The sequence below is a fragment of the Ailuropoda melanoleuca genome, chromosome 15 (assembly GCF_002007445.2).
Source record: "Ailuropoda melanoleuca isolate Jingjing chromosome 15, ASM200744v2, whole genome shotgun sequence".
Classification (NCBI taxonomy): domain Eukaryota; kingdom Metazoa; phylum Chordata; class Mammalia; order Carnivora; family Ursidae; genus Ailuropoda; species Ailuropoda melanoleuca.
Genome location: NC_048232.1, coordinates 47,179,747 through 47,194,083, shown reverse-complemented (window position 1 = coordinate 47,194,083; position 14,337 = coordinate 47,179,747). Strand labels below are relative to the sequence as shown.

Here is a 14,337-nt window from a genome sequence, read left to right as displayed (position 1 = left end):
TGTCTGTTTCAGCAGCCAGTCTATGGAACTCTGTCATAGCGGCCCAGCTGATTGAGACACCCTTTATAAAGACCTGAGGCATTTGTCAGGTGTTTTCATAGCCATTACCTCATGTAATCTTTAAAATAGATAGTCATAAGGTAGTTCTAGAGAGGAGTTTGATGTTTTCAGCTGGAGGGCTTCAGTTTTCTCATCTTCTGATCCCAAAAGTCAACTAGTAGAGGTATTTGTGGTGAGAACTCAGGAGGAAAGGAGAAAGGACAACACAAATGCCTAGGATTAAGGGCTCAAAGAGGGTCTTTTTTTATGCAGGTGAGCAAGGAAGGGTCGCTGAGGAAATAGTTTGAGGAGCTGCTCCTGCATGTGAAGGCAAGGAACTAGAGGGAAAAAGGAAATTTGAGAGTATTGCTGGGGGTGATGTGTTTGCCCTCACGGAGTTCAAGAAACTGCCGCGGACCTGACTGCTTTTGACGGTGCCTTTGCTTGCGTGAGGAAGCCGCACCGGTGACAACGACATAGGGCTGGGACTGGAATTCAGACCAACTCTCAAGCTCATGCTGCCTCATTTAGTTCAGTTCGTAGATGCTACTGGGCATCTTCCGAGTTGTGTCGGAAATTTACGTATCAAAGAACAAGGCATTATCTTCAGATTATGAAGTAGAAAAGAGAATTTGGAATAGAGGATTGACGGAGAAGGAGCGGTGCTCTGGATGGGAATAAATAGTGAGATATGTGTGGTAAGTAATTCCCTCCACCTGTGACAATAACAAGGAAACACTATAGAAAAATTGTTCACTCTCTCATATTAAAAAACACACACAAATAAACAAATAGTGCTGTGATATAAACAGACATGACTATAGAGCACTGACAATCCATAAATTGAAATAAGGATCCTAATTTCTGGAAAGAATAGAGGCCTGCATTATACCATTGTGAAACGTCTAAACTTGGCTGCTTATTTCACAAATTCATTTAATACCCTGAAGAATTCTGGATAGCTTTTTTTGTAATATTCTCTGCCATGGAAATTATCAGTGAGTTTGATAGTATAAACTATAGTAACAGGCAAACTGTTCTTAATAAGAATGTCACAGTATTGCAGTGTTTGTTCAGATCTACTTAAGAAATTATTAGTGGCCTAGAGCTCCAAGGGTTTTTCTTAAGAGTACCTCATCCTCAGTTAATTTTTTTTTAATTGTTCATGTCACTATGACTATAGTGACTATAGACTCTATAAAAAATAGAGCTCTTAACAGCACAGAGATTTTATACATCTTCTAATTGGCTTCACCTTTTCTCAGAAAATAAAACCTCAAAGCACTTCCACGTATATACTCTATACCACCACAATAGAACATTGAAATGAGAAACCGGAGGTGATCTCTTCAAATGTCTCTGAAATAATCTGTGAGTGCTAACAGAAAGAGAAAGAATATGTATGAATAACATGAAAACTGCTATACCGAGTTAAAACTCCTTAGACTCACTCTGATGCCCGGAAGGGCTCCTATACCTTTTCTGATAAAAGAAAAAGATGTAAGAGAAGTTAGGCTGATGCCTTCAAAACTGTCATTTTGCAATCTGTTTTAACTTTACCTGTGGCCAGGCTCACTCAGTAGCAAGACTAGAACGTGAACCTTTGTGGAAATACAAGCTGAGTTAATATTGGCATGTAATAGGTGTGCCGGGGTGTCTCAGTCCGTTGAGCGTTGGACTCTTGATTTTGGTTCAGGCCGTGATCTCTGGGTGGTGAGATCCAGCCCTGAGGACAGCTCCCCACTCAAAACAGTCTGCATGTCCCTCTGCCCCTCCTTCTAGGCCCCTTCCCCTTAAACAAACAAATAAATAAATCTTTAAAATATTGGCATGTAATAGTCATTACAAAAACTTAAAACATTAATTAATCTGATAAAATCCCAACAAAGAAGCTGTGATTTTAGGGCTGTAGGCAGATAAAGAGAAGGAAAATCATGAACTTTGTTGTTACTGTAGAGCGATCATCCTTTATTTGTCATTTCTTCTTTAATCTGGCTCCTCCCAGCCTTCCATTACAAAGAGAAGGCATGAAGTTGTTAATTTCAACACTGTTTCCAGTAAATGAAACTAAGCCTAAACTAAACTAAACCAAACTTTTCTCTATGACAATAAGCAGCCTTCAGATATTTCGTATCAAAAGATAAAACAGTAAAAGACATTGTTTTATTTTTATATGTTATTCTTTCAATTTTTGAATAATTTGATTATGTTTTAAGAAAATAATTATTTCATGAAGTATCTTGAGATTTTATTAGCATTGTGTTTATTACTACTTACTACCTTTCATCATTATATTTTTGTAGGGAGGCCTGGGAAGCACAAGGTACAAAGAAAAAAAATATATCTCCTGCAAAATAATGACAATAATAAACGAAACTGAGAAATTCTAGATGTAAAAGGAACTTGAAAGGTTGTTTGGTCCAATTGCCTCATCTGACAAATGAAGAAACTAAGGTTCAAAGAATGTCAGTAGCTGGCTTACCTCACTTGTCCAAGATGGTTAGCAAATTACACATTGAGTTCAGTGGGCTGTCAGCTATTTCATACTGTCTTTCTTCAGGGACAGATCCTTCTTAAAAGCATTTTTTCCTTTAGTCATTTACTTTATCTTGTGAAGAATAAAGTCTTGGTGGGCTAAATTATAGCAGATAACCATCCTTCCAACTTGACTGAAAGTTAAATAATCAGCTATCCAAATCAAGACCAAACACTATTTTATTAATAGTTGCTTGCCATATCTGACCTTCTAAAATGACAGAAGATTTTTGTTGTTCCAAATAAAAATAAAAAATTCATGAAAGTGTTTTTGTAAGTAGCTTATTACCTATAAAGGTATAGCCTTTTAAGACACCCTTTAGTATAAAATATGGATAACTGTCTTATAGATTATTAATAGGCTCCCGGAATGTTTAGCACACTAGACGTGTTAAAAAAACAAACTAGAATTTTGATCCCAAGTTTTGTTTCAAATGTGTTATTTGAGTTGTGGGAGAATTTTCTTAAATCATTCATTTCTAAATGTTGATTTGCAAATATGCCCATGCTTACCTCTATTAGTAGTCTCAAAATAGATCAGCCAGAATGATCTCATACCAAAGGGGAAAAATAAATGCCTCTGTAATCACAAAAACAACCTTAACTTAGTTCAGTGATTCAGGTCAATGATGTTAAATATGTCAGGATTAGTTAGATTACAGTGTAATACAAATACAATAACACATTTCTGTACATGAATTCAGATTTATCTACTGGACATTTTTTCCATCAGTGAAAGAAGAATGCGAACTATGGCATTCATGACCTAAATAAAAAGATGAAGATGTTAAATCAGTTCCTTGGTGACTGGATAAAATATTATTAGAAGGGTAAAAAAAAATTCTAAAAATATGAGAGCTAATATATATCTGAAAGTGGCTAGTCAGCACTTGTTCAAAACCTTCAAGATGAGTCACAGAGAGAAATTTTCATATGATGCATTTCTTTTGTGCAGTAATTCTGTTCATTTGACAAATATTTAACAAACACATACTTTGTGCCAAGCACTCTACCCTGTGTTGAGGACACAACAATGAGCAAAATTCCCTGTCTGCATGGAGCTTATATTCTGTTGGAAGGAGACAGACGAGATGTTGTATGTAAAATGGTGAGAAGTGCTGAGGAGGACAAAAGCAAAGGAAAGAGAATAGTTTGGGACTGGGCAAAGGTGCTAGTTTAGATACATTTAAGTAAAGGGAACACCAAGTGCAAAGGCCCTGAAAAGGAATGAACTTGGCCCTATTGACACAACATCAAGAGGACAGTGCTTGGAACAGGGTGGGTGAAGGAGACCATGGCATTGATGAGGTTGGGGAGATAACTCAAGCAGATTATGGAGGGTCTGAAACTACTCTACGCACTCTGGATATTACTCTTTCTTGGTTGGAAGGCATGGGGGGAGGGGCGATTAGGTCCAAAAGTGATGTAAATCCAACAACTATTTTAAGAGATGAACCTAGCCGCTGTGTGGAGAATAGTCTGTAGAGGGCACCAGCAAAGCAGTGACTGGTTAGAAAGCTGACGCAGTAATCTGGGCAAGAGGTGATGCTGTTGGTGGGGTGCCTGGGTGGCGCAGTCATTAAGCTTCTGCCTTGGGCTCAGGGTGTGATCCCAGGGTTCTGAGATCGAGCCCCACATCAGGCTTCTAGGCTAGGAGCCCGCTTCTTCCTCTCCCACTCCCCCTGCTTGTGTTCCCTCTCTCGCTGGCTGTCTCTCTCTGTCAAATAAATAAAATCTTAAAAAAAAAAAAAAAAGAGGTGGTGCTGCTGGGCAGAAAGGGATGTGAGGTGGTGGGAGTCAGATGTATTTGAAAGGAAAGTAATAAGTAACAAGTTTCTCTACTGATATCAATTTGCTATGTGGGAAGCACCGTAATGGCCTCCCAAAGTGTCCATGTCTAATCCCCATAACCTGTTAACATATTAAGTTACATGGCAAAGAGAAGTTACAGTTGCAGATGAATTAAGTTTGCTAGTGAACTGACCTTAAAATAGGACTCTCTGGGTGGGCGCAATGTAGTAAAAAAGGTCATTAGAAGTGAAAGGGGGATGTGAGGACGATCTGGCTGTGACCTCTGTCACCCCATTGATCACCAGGATTGATTCAGCTGATCTAACAGGCAGATGTCCCCTTACTCCCTCACTACCCCATGTGTGTCCTCCCAAAGCTGAGCTCTGTGTCAAAGAGGTCGACAGTCCCTTCATAGAGGAAGGCTGTTCTTTGGTCAAGGGTATATGAGTAGCTGTGGTTCCCTGCTAGAACCTTCTTTTTCTTTTTCTTTCTTTTTTTTTTTTTTTTTTTTTTTTTTTTTTTTTTTGGTCTTTTAAGCTTCTATTTAAGGGTGATGATCTATGATGTAGATTTTAGATCTTATTAAAAGCAGCCACGTCCGTGGAGCACATACTCCTCCAAAGCAGTGACCCGCTCCTTCAGCATATCTGTTCCAACTTTGTCATCTTCCACTACACACTGAATTTGAAGTTTTTTAATTCCATATCCCATTGGAGCAAGTTTCAAAGAGCCCCACACCAAGCTGTCTGCCTGAATGCTTCGGACGCGCTCCTCTAGTTTTGGCATATCTGTCTCATCTTCCCAAGGTTTCACATCTAGTAATAGGGAACACTTGGCAACAAGTGCAGGCTTTTTGGCCTTCTTTGACTCATACTGTGCAAGGCATTCCTCTCTTAGCCTCTTCGCTTCTTCGCTTTACTCCTCCTCATCAGATCCAAAGAGATCAATGTCATCATCATCTTTACTATCTGTAGCTCCACTTCCTGCTAGAACCCCTCAAAACAAACTGTGAGATAACAAGTGTGTGTCGTTTAAGCAGTTTGTCGTGATATGTTACGACAGCAATAAAAAAATGAACCCAGATTAGTATGGGGTATCACAGAAAGAGTCAAGATTCGTTAGAGATTTAATCTAATTTGAATTTTATAACCTGTTCTGCTCATAGAGTGCTGATTTATTATTTGCATAGCTAAAGATGCTTTTTGTATCTTTTGAAAATCTAAGTATACAAATGAAGTCTTTCTGATTCAAATGTTGGTGCCTATCAGTGACCTGACCATCTTTCCTTCATTTTCCATTTTCTGAATATGAACACAAACTTTTATTAAATTTGATAGTTTAACACAAAGCTCTGTGAAGTGTGATTGTAAAGCACTGAAAATATTTTTGAAATTAATGTTGTAGTACTTAAAAACACGCATTGTCTTTCCAGATTGTCAGCTTGCAAGGTTAAGCCCTGATAGCATTTGATGTCATATCAAAACAGGTTTGAATCTCTTTCTTTAGCATTGCCTTCCGAGCCTGTTTACAAATCTTGCAAGCAAACCATACTATGAATTTACAAAATCATCTATTTTTTTTCCCTGAAAATAAGCTAGCAAAATATATTGCTCAGTTAACTTTATTTTTTATTTATATCCTCTCTATTGTGTGAAAACCAATTGAGGCCAAATCACTCACTTTCTTCATTCATTCAACAGATATTTATATTTTTATATTTGGTTCACTGGACCTATAAGAAAATCACTTTTGTCTGAGACCATAACACTAGCTGTGTTATTCCCTTAGCAGTAAGTTTGAAGGCAACCAATCAACTGGGGAAGACAGGTTTTAGCCCAATTCTTGGGATCCAGAAGAACAAAGATATGACAGCTGTTGTTCCTAGAGATTTGGACATATGTCAGAGACATTTTCAATACCTGAGAGATGAGGTGGGATCAAACTCCTGGAAAAACCAATAAGAACAAGATCAAGGACAGGCATGAGTCTCAAGGGAGAGATGTAGTTTACATTGACGCTTTGATCCTAGAGGCAGGAATTGGTGAAATAGAACGAATCCTTTCAAAGTAAGGAAAGCCTCAGTCCTAAGGACTTATAATGGGGACCACAGTGGTGCTAAACTTGGTGACCAGTTGAGCATCGGGGGTTATATCTCCCACACTTGACCCACTGTTTTGTTGGCAGTTAAAGGAACATGGGGAAATAAGCTTCGCAGAAGGTGAATGGCTCTAGGATCTCAGGTGCAGGACAGTGACTTCATCCAAAGCCAACCAGACTGGGTGGAGGGAGTTAAGGAAAGGCAGATTCCGTGGTTAACTCAAAAATTGTGTGGACCTGGACCTCCGTGGAACTGTGTGGGAAAGAGGGAGGGTATAAAAACATAATAAAGAGGCAAAATAGAAGAATGTCGGTTGGGTTCAAGGGGCAGAGTTAGAAGAAGCTTAATTCTAAAAGCTGAAAGGAGTCAGAGAGCTCAAAAGGGAAAGCATGAATTCCCAAAGGCTCCTTTTTCCCCCCTCAATGCAAAACTGAAACCCTTCCTCTCTGTCTCACTCCAGTAGGGGCTTTTTTTTTAATTGTGGGCCTGTCCATGATCTCTCTTCATTGTTTGTACTTCCCCTTTCCTGTGCTTAGACCAGGAGTTAACTTTCTAAACTTGCTAAATGAATCTCCTGATCCTTTTTTCAAAGGAATGTGCAGCCTCGCAATAATTTAAAAGCTTCTCTCTTTCAGATGTATGTCAGGCCTTCCCCTGGGGAGCTCTAACTTTCATTAGAACTGGTCACATCAAAAAGTGGAGCTTATCTGAAATAATTAAGAAAATATCCAGAATATCTTAAGCAGTTCCTCCAACTATAGGTACTGATGCTGCAGACTTCTTGAAATCACTGCTGGTCTCACTACCCAGTTCCAATAGGTCATGTCGCTGCCTCGCAGGATGGAGGTGAGGGTAAGGACACAGGCTTGCAGTAGGCAAGTTAAGACGGTGCCAAATAATTCAGCAATGAAGGTAAATAATATCAAATATCCATCAAAATCTAAATGAATACCAAAATTAGAATGAGCAAAATATCAAATTCATGAGCAAAATATCATTATTTTAAATAAAAATGGGGTACGTACCTTAGTCTTTTTTTGTTTCTCTGGTAAAAGAATATTTGGCCAAAGAAGTGAGAATGGACTTTAAATTATGTATGCGCTAATACATTCTCTAGCAAAGAAAACAGGGATTTAGCTAATTGATTGTTCTATATATAAATGTGAGCATTAACTGCTTAATTTTGTTTCCAATGAAGCTATGAAATCAGTTGCTAATTAATAAGCCACTGAACGCCTACTAATTTTGATTTCATTTAACTTTCACTTTTACTTATCTTTCACTTATCATTTATCTATACAAAAGCACTTTGAATATTTGTATGGGATGTTTCCTCACCAAGTTTCTATAATGTGTTTCTCAAGAAACACTAGATATAAGACCTACATGAAATTTTTAAGAATGCTCCAGAGATAGAAATAAATCATTGCAAATGGTGTGTAACCAGCTGTTAGACATTCACCCCGCTTCCATGTAACCCATCTGTGTCAGCTGGAACTTAAACTCGACCCAAAACCAGCCATGACACCAGCTTTCTGAAGAAAGCCAAACACAAAGCATGTAGCTTACTGGATACAGGAAGGACTGTCGGATGGTCACTGTGCACGCTGCATGACCTGTCGCAATCATCAGGCTTGTCTTGGATGCCCAGCCTTTCCTGGGAGCCCCAGACACCACGTCACATCTCTCCCTTGGCTTTTTCTGCTAGAGTAGGAAACTCAGCTCTTCTCTCCTTTCTCCGATCTTCCTCCAGAAGAAAGCCCAGTGCCAGCATGAGTTGTCTTCTACTCCATAGCTGACTGATGAACTATCTCTTTAACAAGCAGATCACTTTTCTCAGGGATTTTCACATCTGCTGTTAAAAAGATTAAAGTTTCACAATGTTGCTACATACTCCTAGAAAAGTTTGCTTCCAGCATATTCCTTATAGAGAAGCCCTCTCTCCCCTGAGAGATGTGAATGCACAACAATTACCTGGGGTTCCTAGACCTACCCCACTCCTCTGTTATAGGGACCCTGCATTGTGTTCAAAGGATGTCTTCCTGGCTTCTCGGTCTCCTAAATACATGAAAGGTTTTCCTCCCTCCACCTGGGACACATCTCCCAACCCAGGCAATTTATTCTCTTTGCCTCTATTCCCTTCCTAGGGGCAGCTTATACCTTCACTGGTTCATACCTAGAAAGCACCATAGATAGGCAATAAAGAAAGAAACCACATCAGCAGCCTGGGTCCCTTGCCCTCCTTCCTCTGCTCTCGGGACAAAGGTTTGTCCTGGTGTACACGCTGCCCCCTTCAGCAGCTTACTCCAGGGGCTCTGTATTCTAAAAAACCATCTCTTACTCTTGACCACTATGTAGTGGTTTTCTTTCACGTACTAAAATTGTTCGTCACTCCAGCCCATCTCTCGATTTCCAATATTCTTGCCTGAACCCTAGGTTGGAGTTTCGTTACGGCGCACTCCCTCCCAACAGTCCCTGTCTTGTGTCAAACCCCTCTTTTCCACTTTATGTAATTCTAGAAACTCCTTTTTGTTCTCTCTGAATCTATGCTCAAATTCAACGTGGGACCCCTGCGTGCTAAGGAGGGTTTACAACCGCTCTGTTTGTGCTAGGAGTTAGCCAATTGTGCTAACTGGGAGTCGGACTTCTTGGCATCGTCTCTGACTAGATCCCCTTGGTATCTTTGGAGGAACTTCCTGGCCAGAGGTGGACGATCTGTGGCTCCCGCTTCCTGGGATTAGACTCAGAGTGCGTCCTCCCGGCCACATCAGTGTCAGCTCCCTCCATCTGAAGTGTGCCTTCAGTAGCCAATCCTTCTATCCCATCCATTCCTACTATTCCGTCATTGTTTCTTTAGGAGTGTTGCCCGTCCTATTTCCCTGCTCTAATTTAATTTTACTAGCAGTGAGAAATTGAGGGACTTGATGGTCTGTCCTGGAGCCTGCAATTCTCTTCACTGTAGATGGCTGCTTCAGCAACTCGTACTAACTGGGTATGATTTTTCACACTGTGCTCGTCCATGCTTCTATGCAAAAGTCCCTCAAGTCTTGACATATATGTTAAGGTACTTTCAATGATATGTGTTCCCAAGCTTGACATAAAATCTCCACATCTACCTGCATTTTTTAGTAACTTTCCGACTGATGTCAGACATTCTACTATAGAAATGGAGGCATTTGTAGTTTTTGAAAGTATATATAATTCTTAGTCCCGGACTCTACGCATTTTCTATTAATCTCTGTTGCATCTATACTTCAGAAGCTTCTCACCCCACCAGCATTTCAGTGATGTGTTCCAACCACAATTCAAAATCTTCTTCTCAAGTTCCTGGCATAGGAGTCCCTCCCCTCCCCTCCCCGACTCAGGTCTCCAGAGCCTGGGTAGCATAATTTCTCAACCAAGAGCTCAAACACTGGCCCTAATATGGTTTTCAATAGCAGTCCAGTTACAGCTAATAAAGTCAGTTGGGTCCCTTAATGAGCCCAAGCATGTGTGTGATACATCCCCTTTTTTCTTCCTTGACACATTCCAGTTTTCTAAAAAATGATGTCAAGGTTGGTTTAAACACAAATGTACAGCTGGATACTTCATCAAGGAGTTTCTTTGATCTATTCTAATAAGTTCACAAAACACTGGGCCTGTGAGACTCCAAGTGAAGCACTCAATATCCAATCATACATTGTTCCAAAGGTTTTTCTGCAGCATCCCTCTGCCTTTCAGTTTCTTTACCAAAGAGCAGCATTGCTCTTAGTACATCAATCTCCACTCCCTGCACCGTTAGCCGTGAAGAGCAGGCGGTAGGGGCTCTATTAAGAGTGACATTTTAATCTGATAGGCATCTAGATGCCCTCTGTAGATAAAGTATCTCAGAAAATTCTCTAAGGCCCAGGTGTCAGACACCCCTTAGCAATACAGGTTATCTAGTTCTTCCCCAAACCAACTCTGATTTAAAATATAGCTGGTACTTCAGTTTCCAGAGAATATCCAATCACATCACACATATTGAGGGTTTTTTTTTTTTTCTTAGCTCCACTCAAGTTTTGTGGCAACACGTCATTTATCTTAATTTCATTCCTTAGCTCCATTCACTGAACCTCTTCCGTAACTTAAATCTCACCCACACGTGGGTGCTGAGCAGGCAGTTTGCAACATATGCCTAGAATTCAAGAAGCTCATTTAAACTGGAGATAAACATTTGAAGTTTTGAGTGTTCATAGACTAGAGAGGATTTTGAAGCCTGAGCTCTGGGGCATTCCCAATTTTAGAAGTTAGGGAAATAAGGAAGAACCAACAAAAGCAACAAGGAAGGAACAGTCACTAAGAAGAAACCAGAAGTATATAAAAGCTAAAGAAAGAAAATAATGAAAGGACACTATGCCAAATGATGCTAATAGGCCAAACAGAGTGAAGGAGAGTTAACCTTTGTGTTTGACAATACGGTAATATGTTCCTGGTTATCTTGACAATAACAGCTTCAGTGGAGAGGGGCAAGGCCTGGTTGAGGTAAGTTCAAGAGAAAATGAGAGGAGAGAAGCTGGAGACAGTGAGGATAGACAATACTTTTGAGGAGTTTTGCCACAAAGAGAAGCAGAGAGATAAGCCACCAGAGTAAGTAGGATCAATATAATTTTTTCATTGAGAAAAAATAATATAATTATATGCTTGTTAGAAGAAAATAAAAAGATACAGGAAAGAGAGGGAAGATGTGCTAGAAGGATCATCTTCAGAAGGTAAGAGAGCATGGGTGAGTGCACCAGTGCCAAAGTTGACCTTTGCTAGGAGCAGAGACTGCATCCACAGTAATAAGAAAAAGGGCCCAGCATATGGACCCTGATGCCTGTGTGAGAGATTTGGTGATTGGTGCCAGTGGTAATTCTCTTCTGATAGCTTCTTCGTTATCACTAAAATAGGAAGAAAGATCACGAGTTGAGAGTCAGTAGGGAGTAGGAGGTTGGACTTTTAAGAAGAAAAGTAAATAGGTGTGAAATAATTATGTAAAAAAGTAGAATGATTAATGGACTGGGAATATATATATGCTGAAGTCCAGGCAGCATTAAAGGCTCACTTGAGATTAGTAGTCAGGAATTTAAAGTGAGATGGAGCTATAGAGTAAAGGTATGGAGTCATCTAGTTTTGTTCAGTTGTGTAAGTTCAGGCATATATTAATGGGAGAATTTGATTTAATTAAGGTTATATTTTGACCAAAAAAAATGTATAACAAAGTGAGAAAGGAACTAAAAAGTTAAACCTATATGCAATAGACTGACAATAATGAGACTAATGAGGAAATTTAAACAGAGGAGCGAAGACATGAGGCAGATAAGAGAAAATACAAAGGGGTAGAATCTGTAACTTGGAGGTCCTGTGAGTATTATAGCTTCTGGATTCAGGATTTAGAAAAAATAAGTCCGACCAAAAAATAAGTGTCGATTGTGATGAGAGAGAGACGCTTGAATTGAGACGAAGAACAGGATGTGGTTTACAATAATGAAAAGTTCTAAATGATAACTTGGCCAAAATGGGCAAGAGTATAGGGCAAGGTCATTGGGGGAAGGAAGATCAAGAAACTAAGTAGCCACATCATCATAGGACCATCTAGGTAGGTCTTGAAATTGTCAAGAATTATGATCCATGTAGAAGACAGAGTGTATGCCAGGAGCAAAATCCTTCTAGACATCAGAGAAAATGACTCAAACATTTACAGGAAAGCCATTTTTTTTTCTCTCTGGCATCTTCTTAAAAAAAGGAAAAAGAAATGCCTGGGTGGCTCAGTTGGTTAAGTGACTGCCTTCAGCTCAGGTCATGATCCTGGGGTCTTGGGATGGAGTCCCACATTAAGCTCCTTGCTCAGTGGGGAGCCTACTTCTCCCTCTGCCTGCCACTCCCCCTGCCTGTACTCTCTCTCTCTGTATCAGATAAATAAATAAAATCTTTTTTTAAAAAAAAAAAGAAGATGATTTTTTTCTCCTTATCATTTTACATATAACAACAAAAGGCAACAAGTAGATCATTCAAAGCAGGATGAATTGAATATTGTTATTATAGGCTGCTTATCTAACATTCATTTATCTCTGCCTCCTTCCTATGGGAATCCTGATTCTATTCGGGTATCCACACTTCCATATTGAAATCATATGTCAAAAGGACTACTGACATTACCTGTCATCTTCAGATGGTGCCTGATTTTATTAAGGATAATTGCATCACGCTTGCCAGTGGTTGGTTAAGGAATGGCATGTGACCTGATTTGTGCCAATAAAATAACAGAAAGATTTTCCAGAGCCCCTAAGTTCCTCCTAGAATTCCACCCCCTCCCAAAGGACTTTCAGAAATGACAACACCTTTCAACTTCCAGTTGTTATCATGTAGGGATGTTAAGCCTGTGCCCTCCTTGCTATCAATCTGAGGATAAAGCAAAACAAGAAAAAGGAAGAAGTCAAATAACCGTAGGTTATAAATGTGTTTACCCTGAACCAGACTTCCATTTATATTAGTCTATAAATTCCTTATTGTTTAAGGATAAGCCCTTGTGATGGGAGTTTTCTCTCATTTGGATAAAACAGGATACTCAATTTATGCAAAGGAATTTCAAAATATTGATGAAATGCTATGTATCAGAGGTATGGAAATATTAAATGGAAGCAATGAGAAATCTCATCCTTATGGAGTAAGTCAGATTTTTCAGGGATATACACTAAATTACTGGTGATCAGTATTCTCCAGAATACCCATATAATATGTACCTTATTTTAGGCAAGTGGAGAGTTTTTTATTTTTATAAATTAAATTAAGAACACTTTATTGCCTAAAATATGAAATATTTAATAACAACAATAAAAATGATATCCTAAACTGTCTGTAATGGGAATGAATTGATGGGAAGCATGAGCATAATTGGAAGCTGGTGATCAAAGGGTGTCAGAATATGGAATAGTTTCAAGCATAGAAAATGGTCTCATACAAAAGCTAATAAGAAAAATATCACTATGATATTTAAATGGCTAACACTTATTTAAAAAATAAGAAATCAATTAAACATAGATTTTTGGTCATGAAGTTCTCAAGGTATCAAGAAAAACTGAAGACACCATGTTCTCATAAAAGACTGATGGTGACGAATTTATCATTATACCTAAGGGAACATTAAAATAAGGTAGAAAAATAGCCATACTGAATAGAGTCCCACATTAAGCTCCTTGCTCAGTGGGGAGCCTACTTCTCCCTCTGCCTGCCACTCCCCCTGCCTGTACTCTCTCTCTCTGTATCAGATAAATAAATAAAATCTTTTTTTAAAAAAAAAAAGAAGATGATNCTTTTTTAAAAAAAAAGATGATTTTTTCTCCTTATCATTTTACATATAACAACAAAAGGCAACAAGTAGATCATTCAAAGCAGGATGAATTGAATATTGTTATTATAGGCTGCTTATCTAACATTCATTTATCTCTGCCTCCTTCCTATGGGAATCCTGATNAATATTGTTATTATAGGCTGCTTATCTAACATTCATTTATCTCTGCCTCCTTCCTATGGGAATCCTGATTCTATTCGGGTATCCACACTTCCATATTGAAATCATATGTCAAAAGGACTACTGACATTACCTGTCATCTTCAGATGGTGCCTGATTTTATTAAGGATAATTGCATCACGCTTGCCAGTGGTTGGTTAAGGAATGGCATGTGACGTGATTTGTGCCAATAAAATAACAGAAAGATTTTCCAGAGCCCCTAAGTTCCTCCTAGAATTCCACCCCCTCCCAAAGGACTTTCAGAAATGACAACACCTTTCAACTTCCAGTTGTTATCATGTAGGGATGTTAAGCCTGTGCCCTCCTTGCTATCAATCTGAGGATAAAGCAAAACAAGAAAAAG

The 14,337-nt window shown here is 39.1% G+C and overlaps 1 pseudogene; it reads right to left on the bottom strand.

Annotated features, from left to right (window-relative positions):
• Positions 1-4,937: 4,937 nt before the first annotated feature.
• The window catches only part of LOC105235996, a 17,907-nt pseudogene continuing 8,507 nt past the window's right edge, over positions 4,938-14,337 (bottom strand).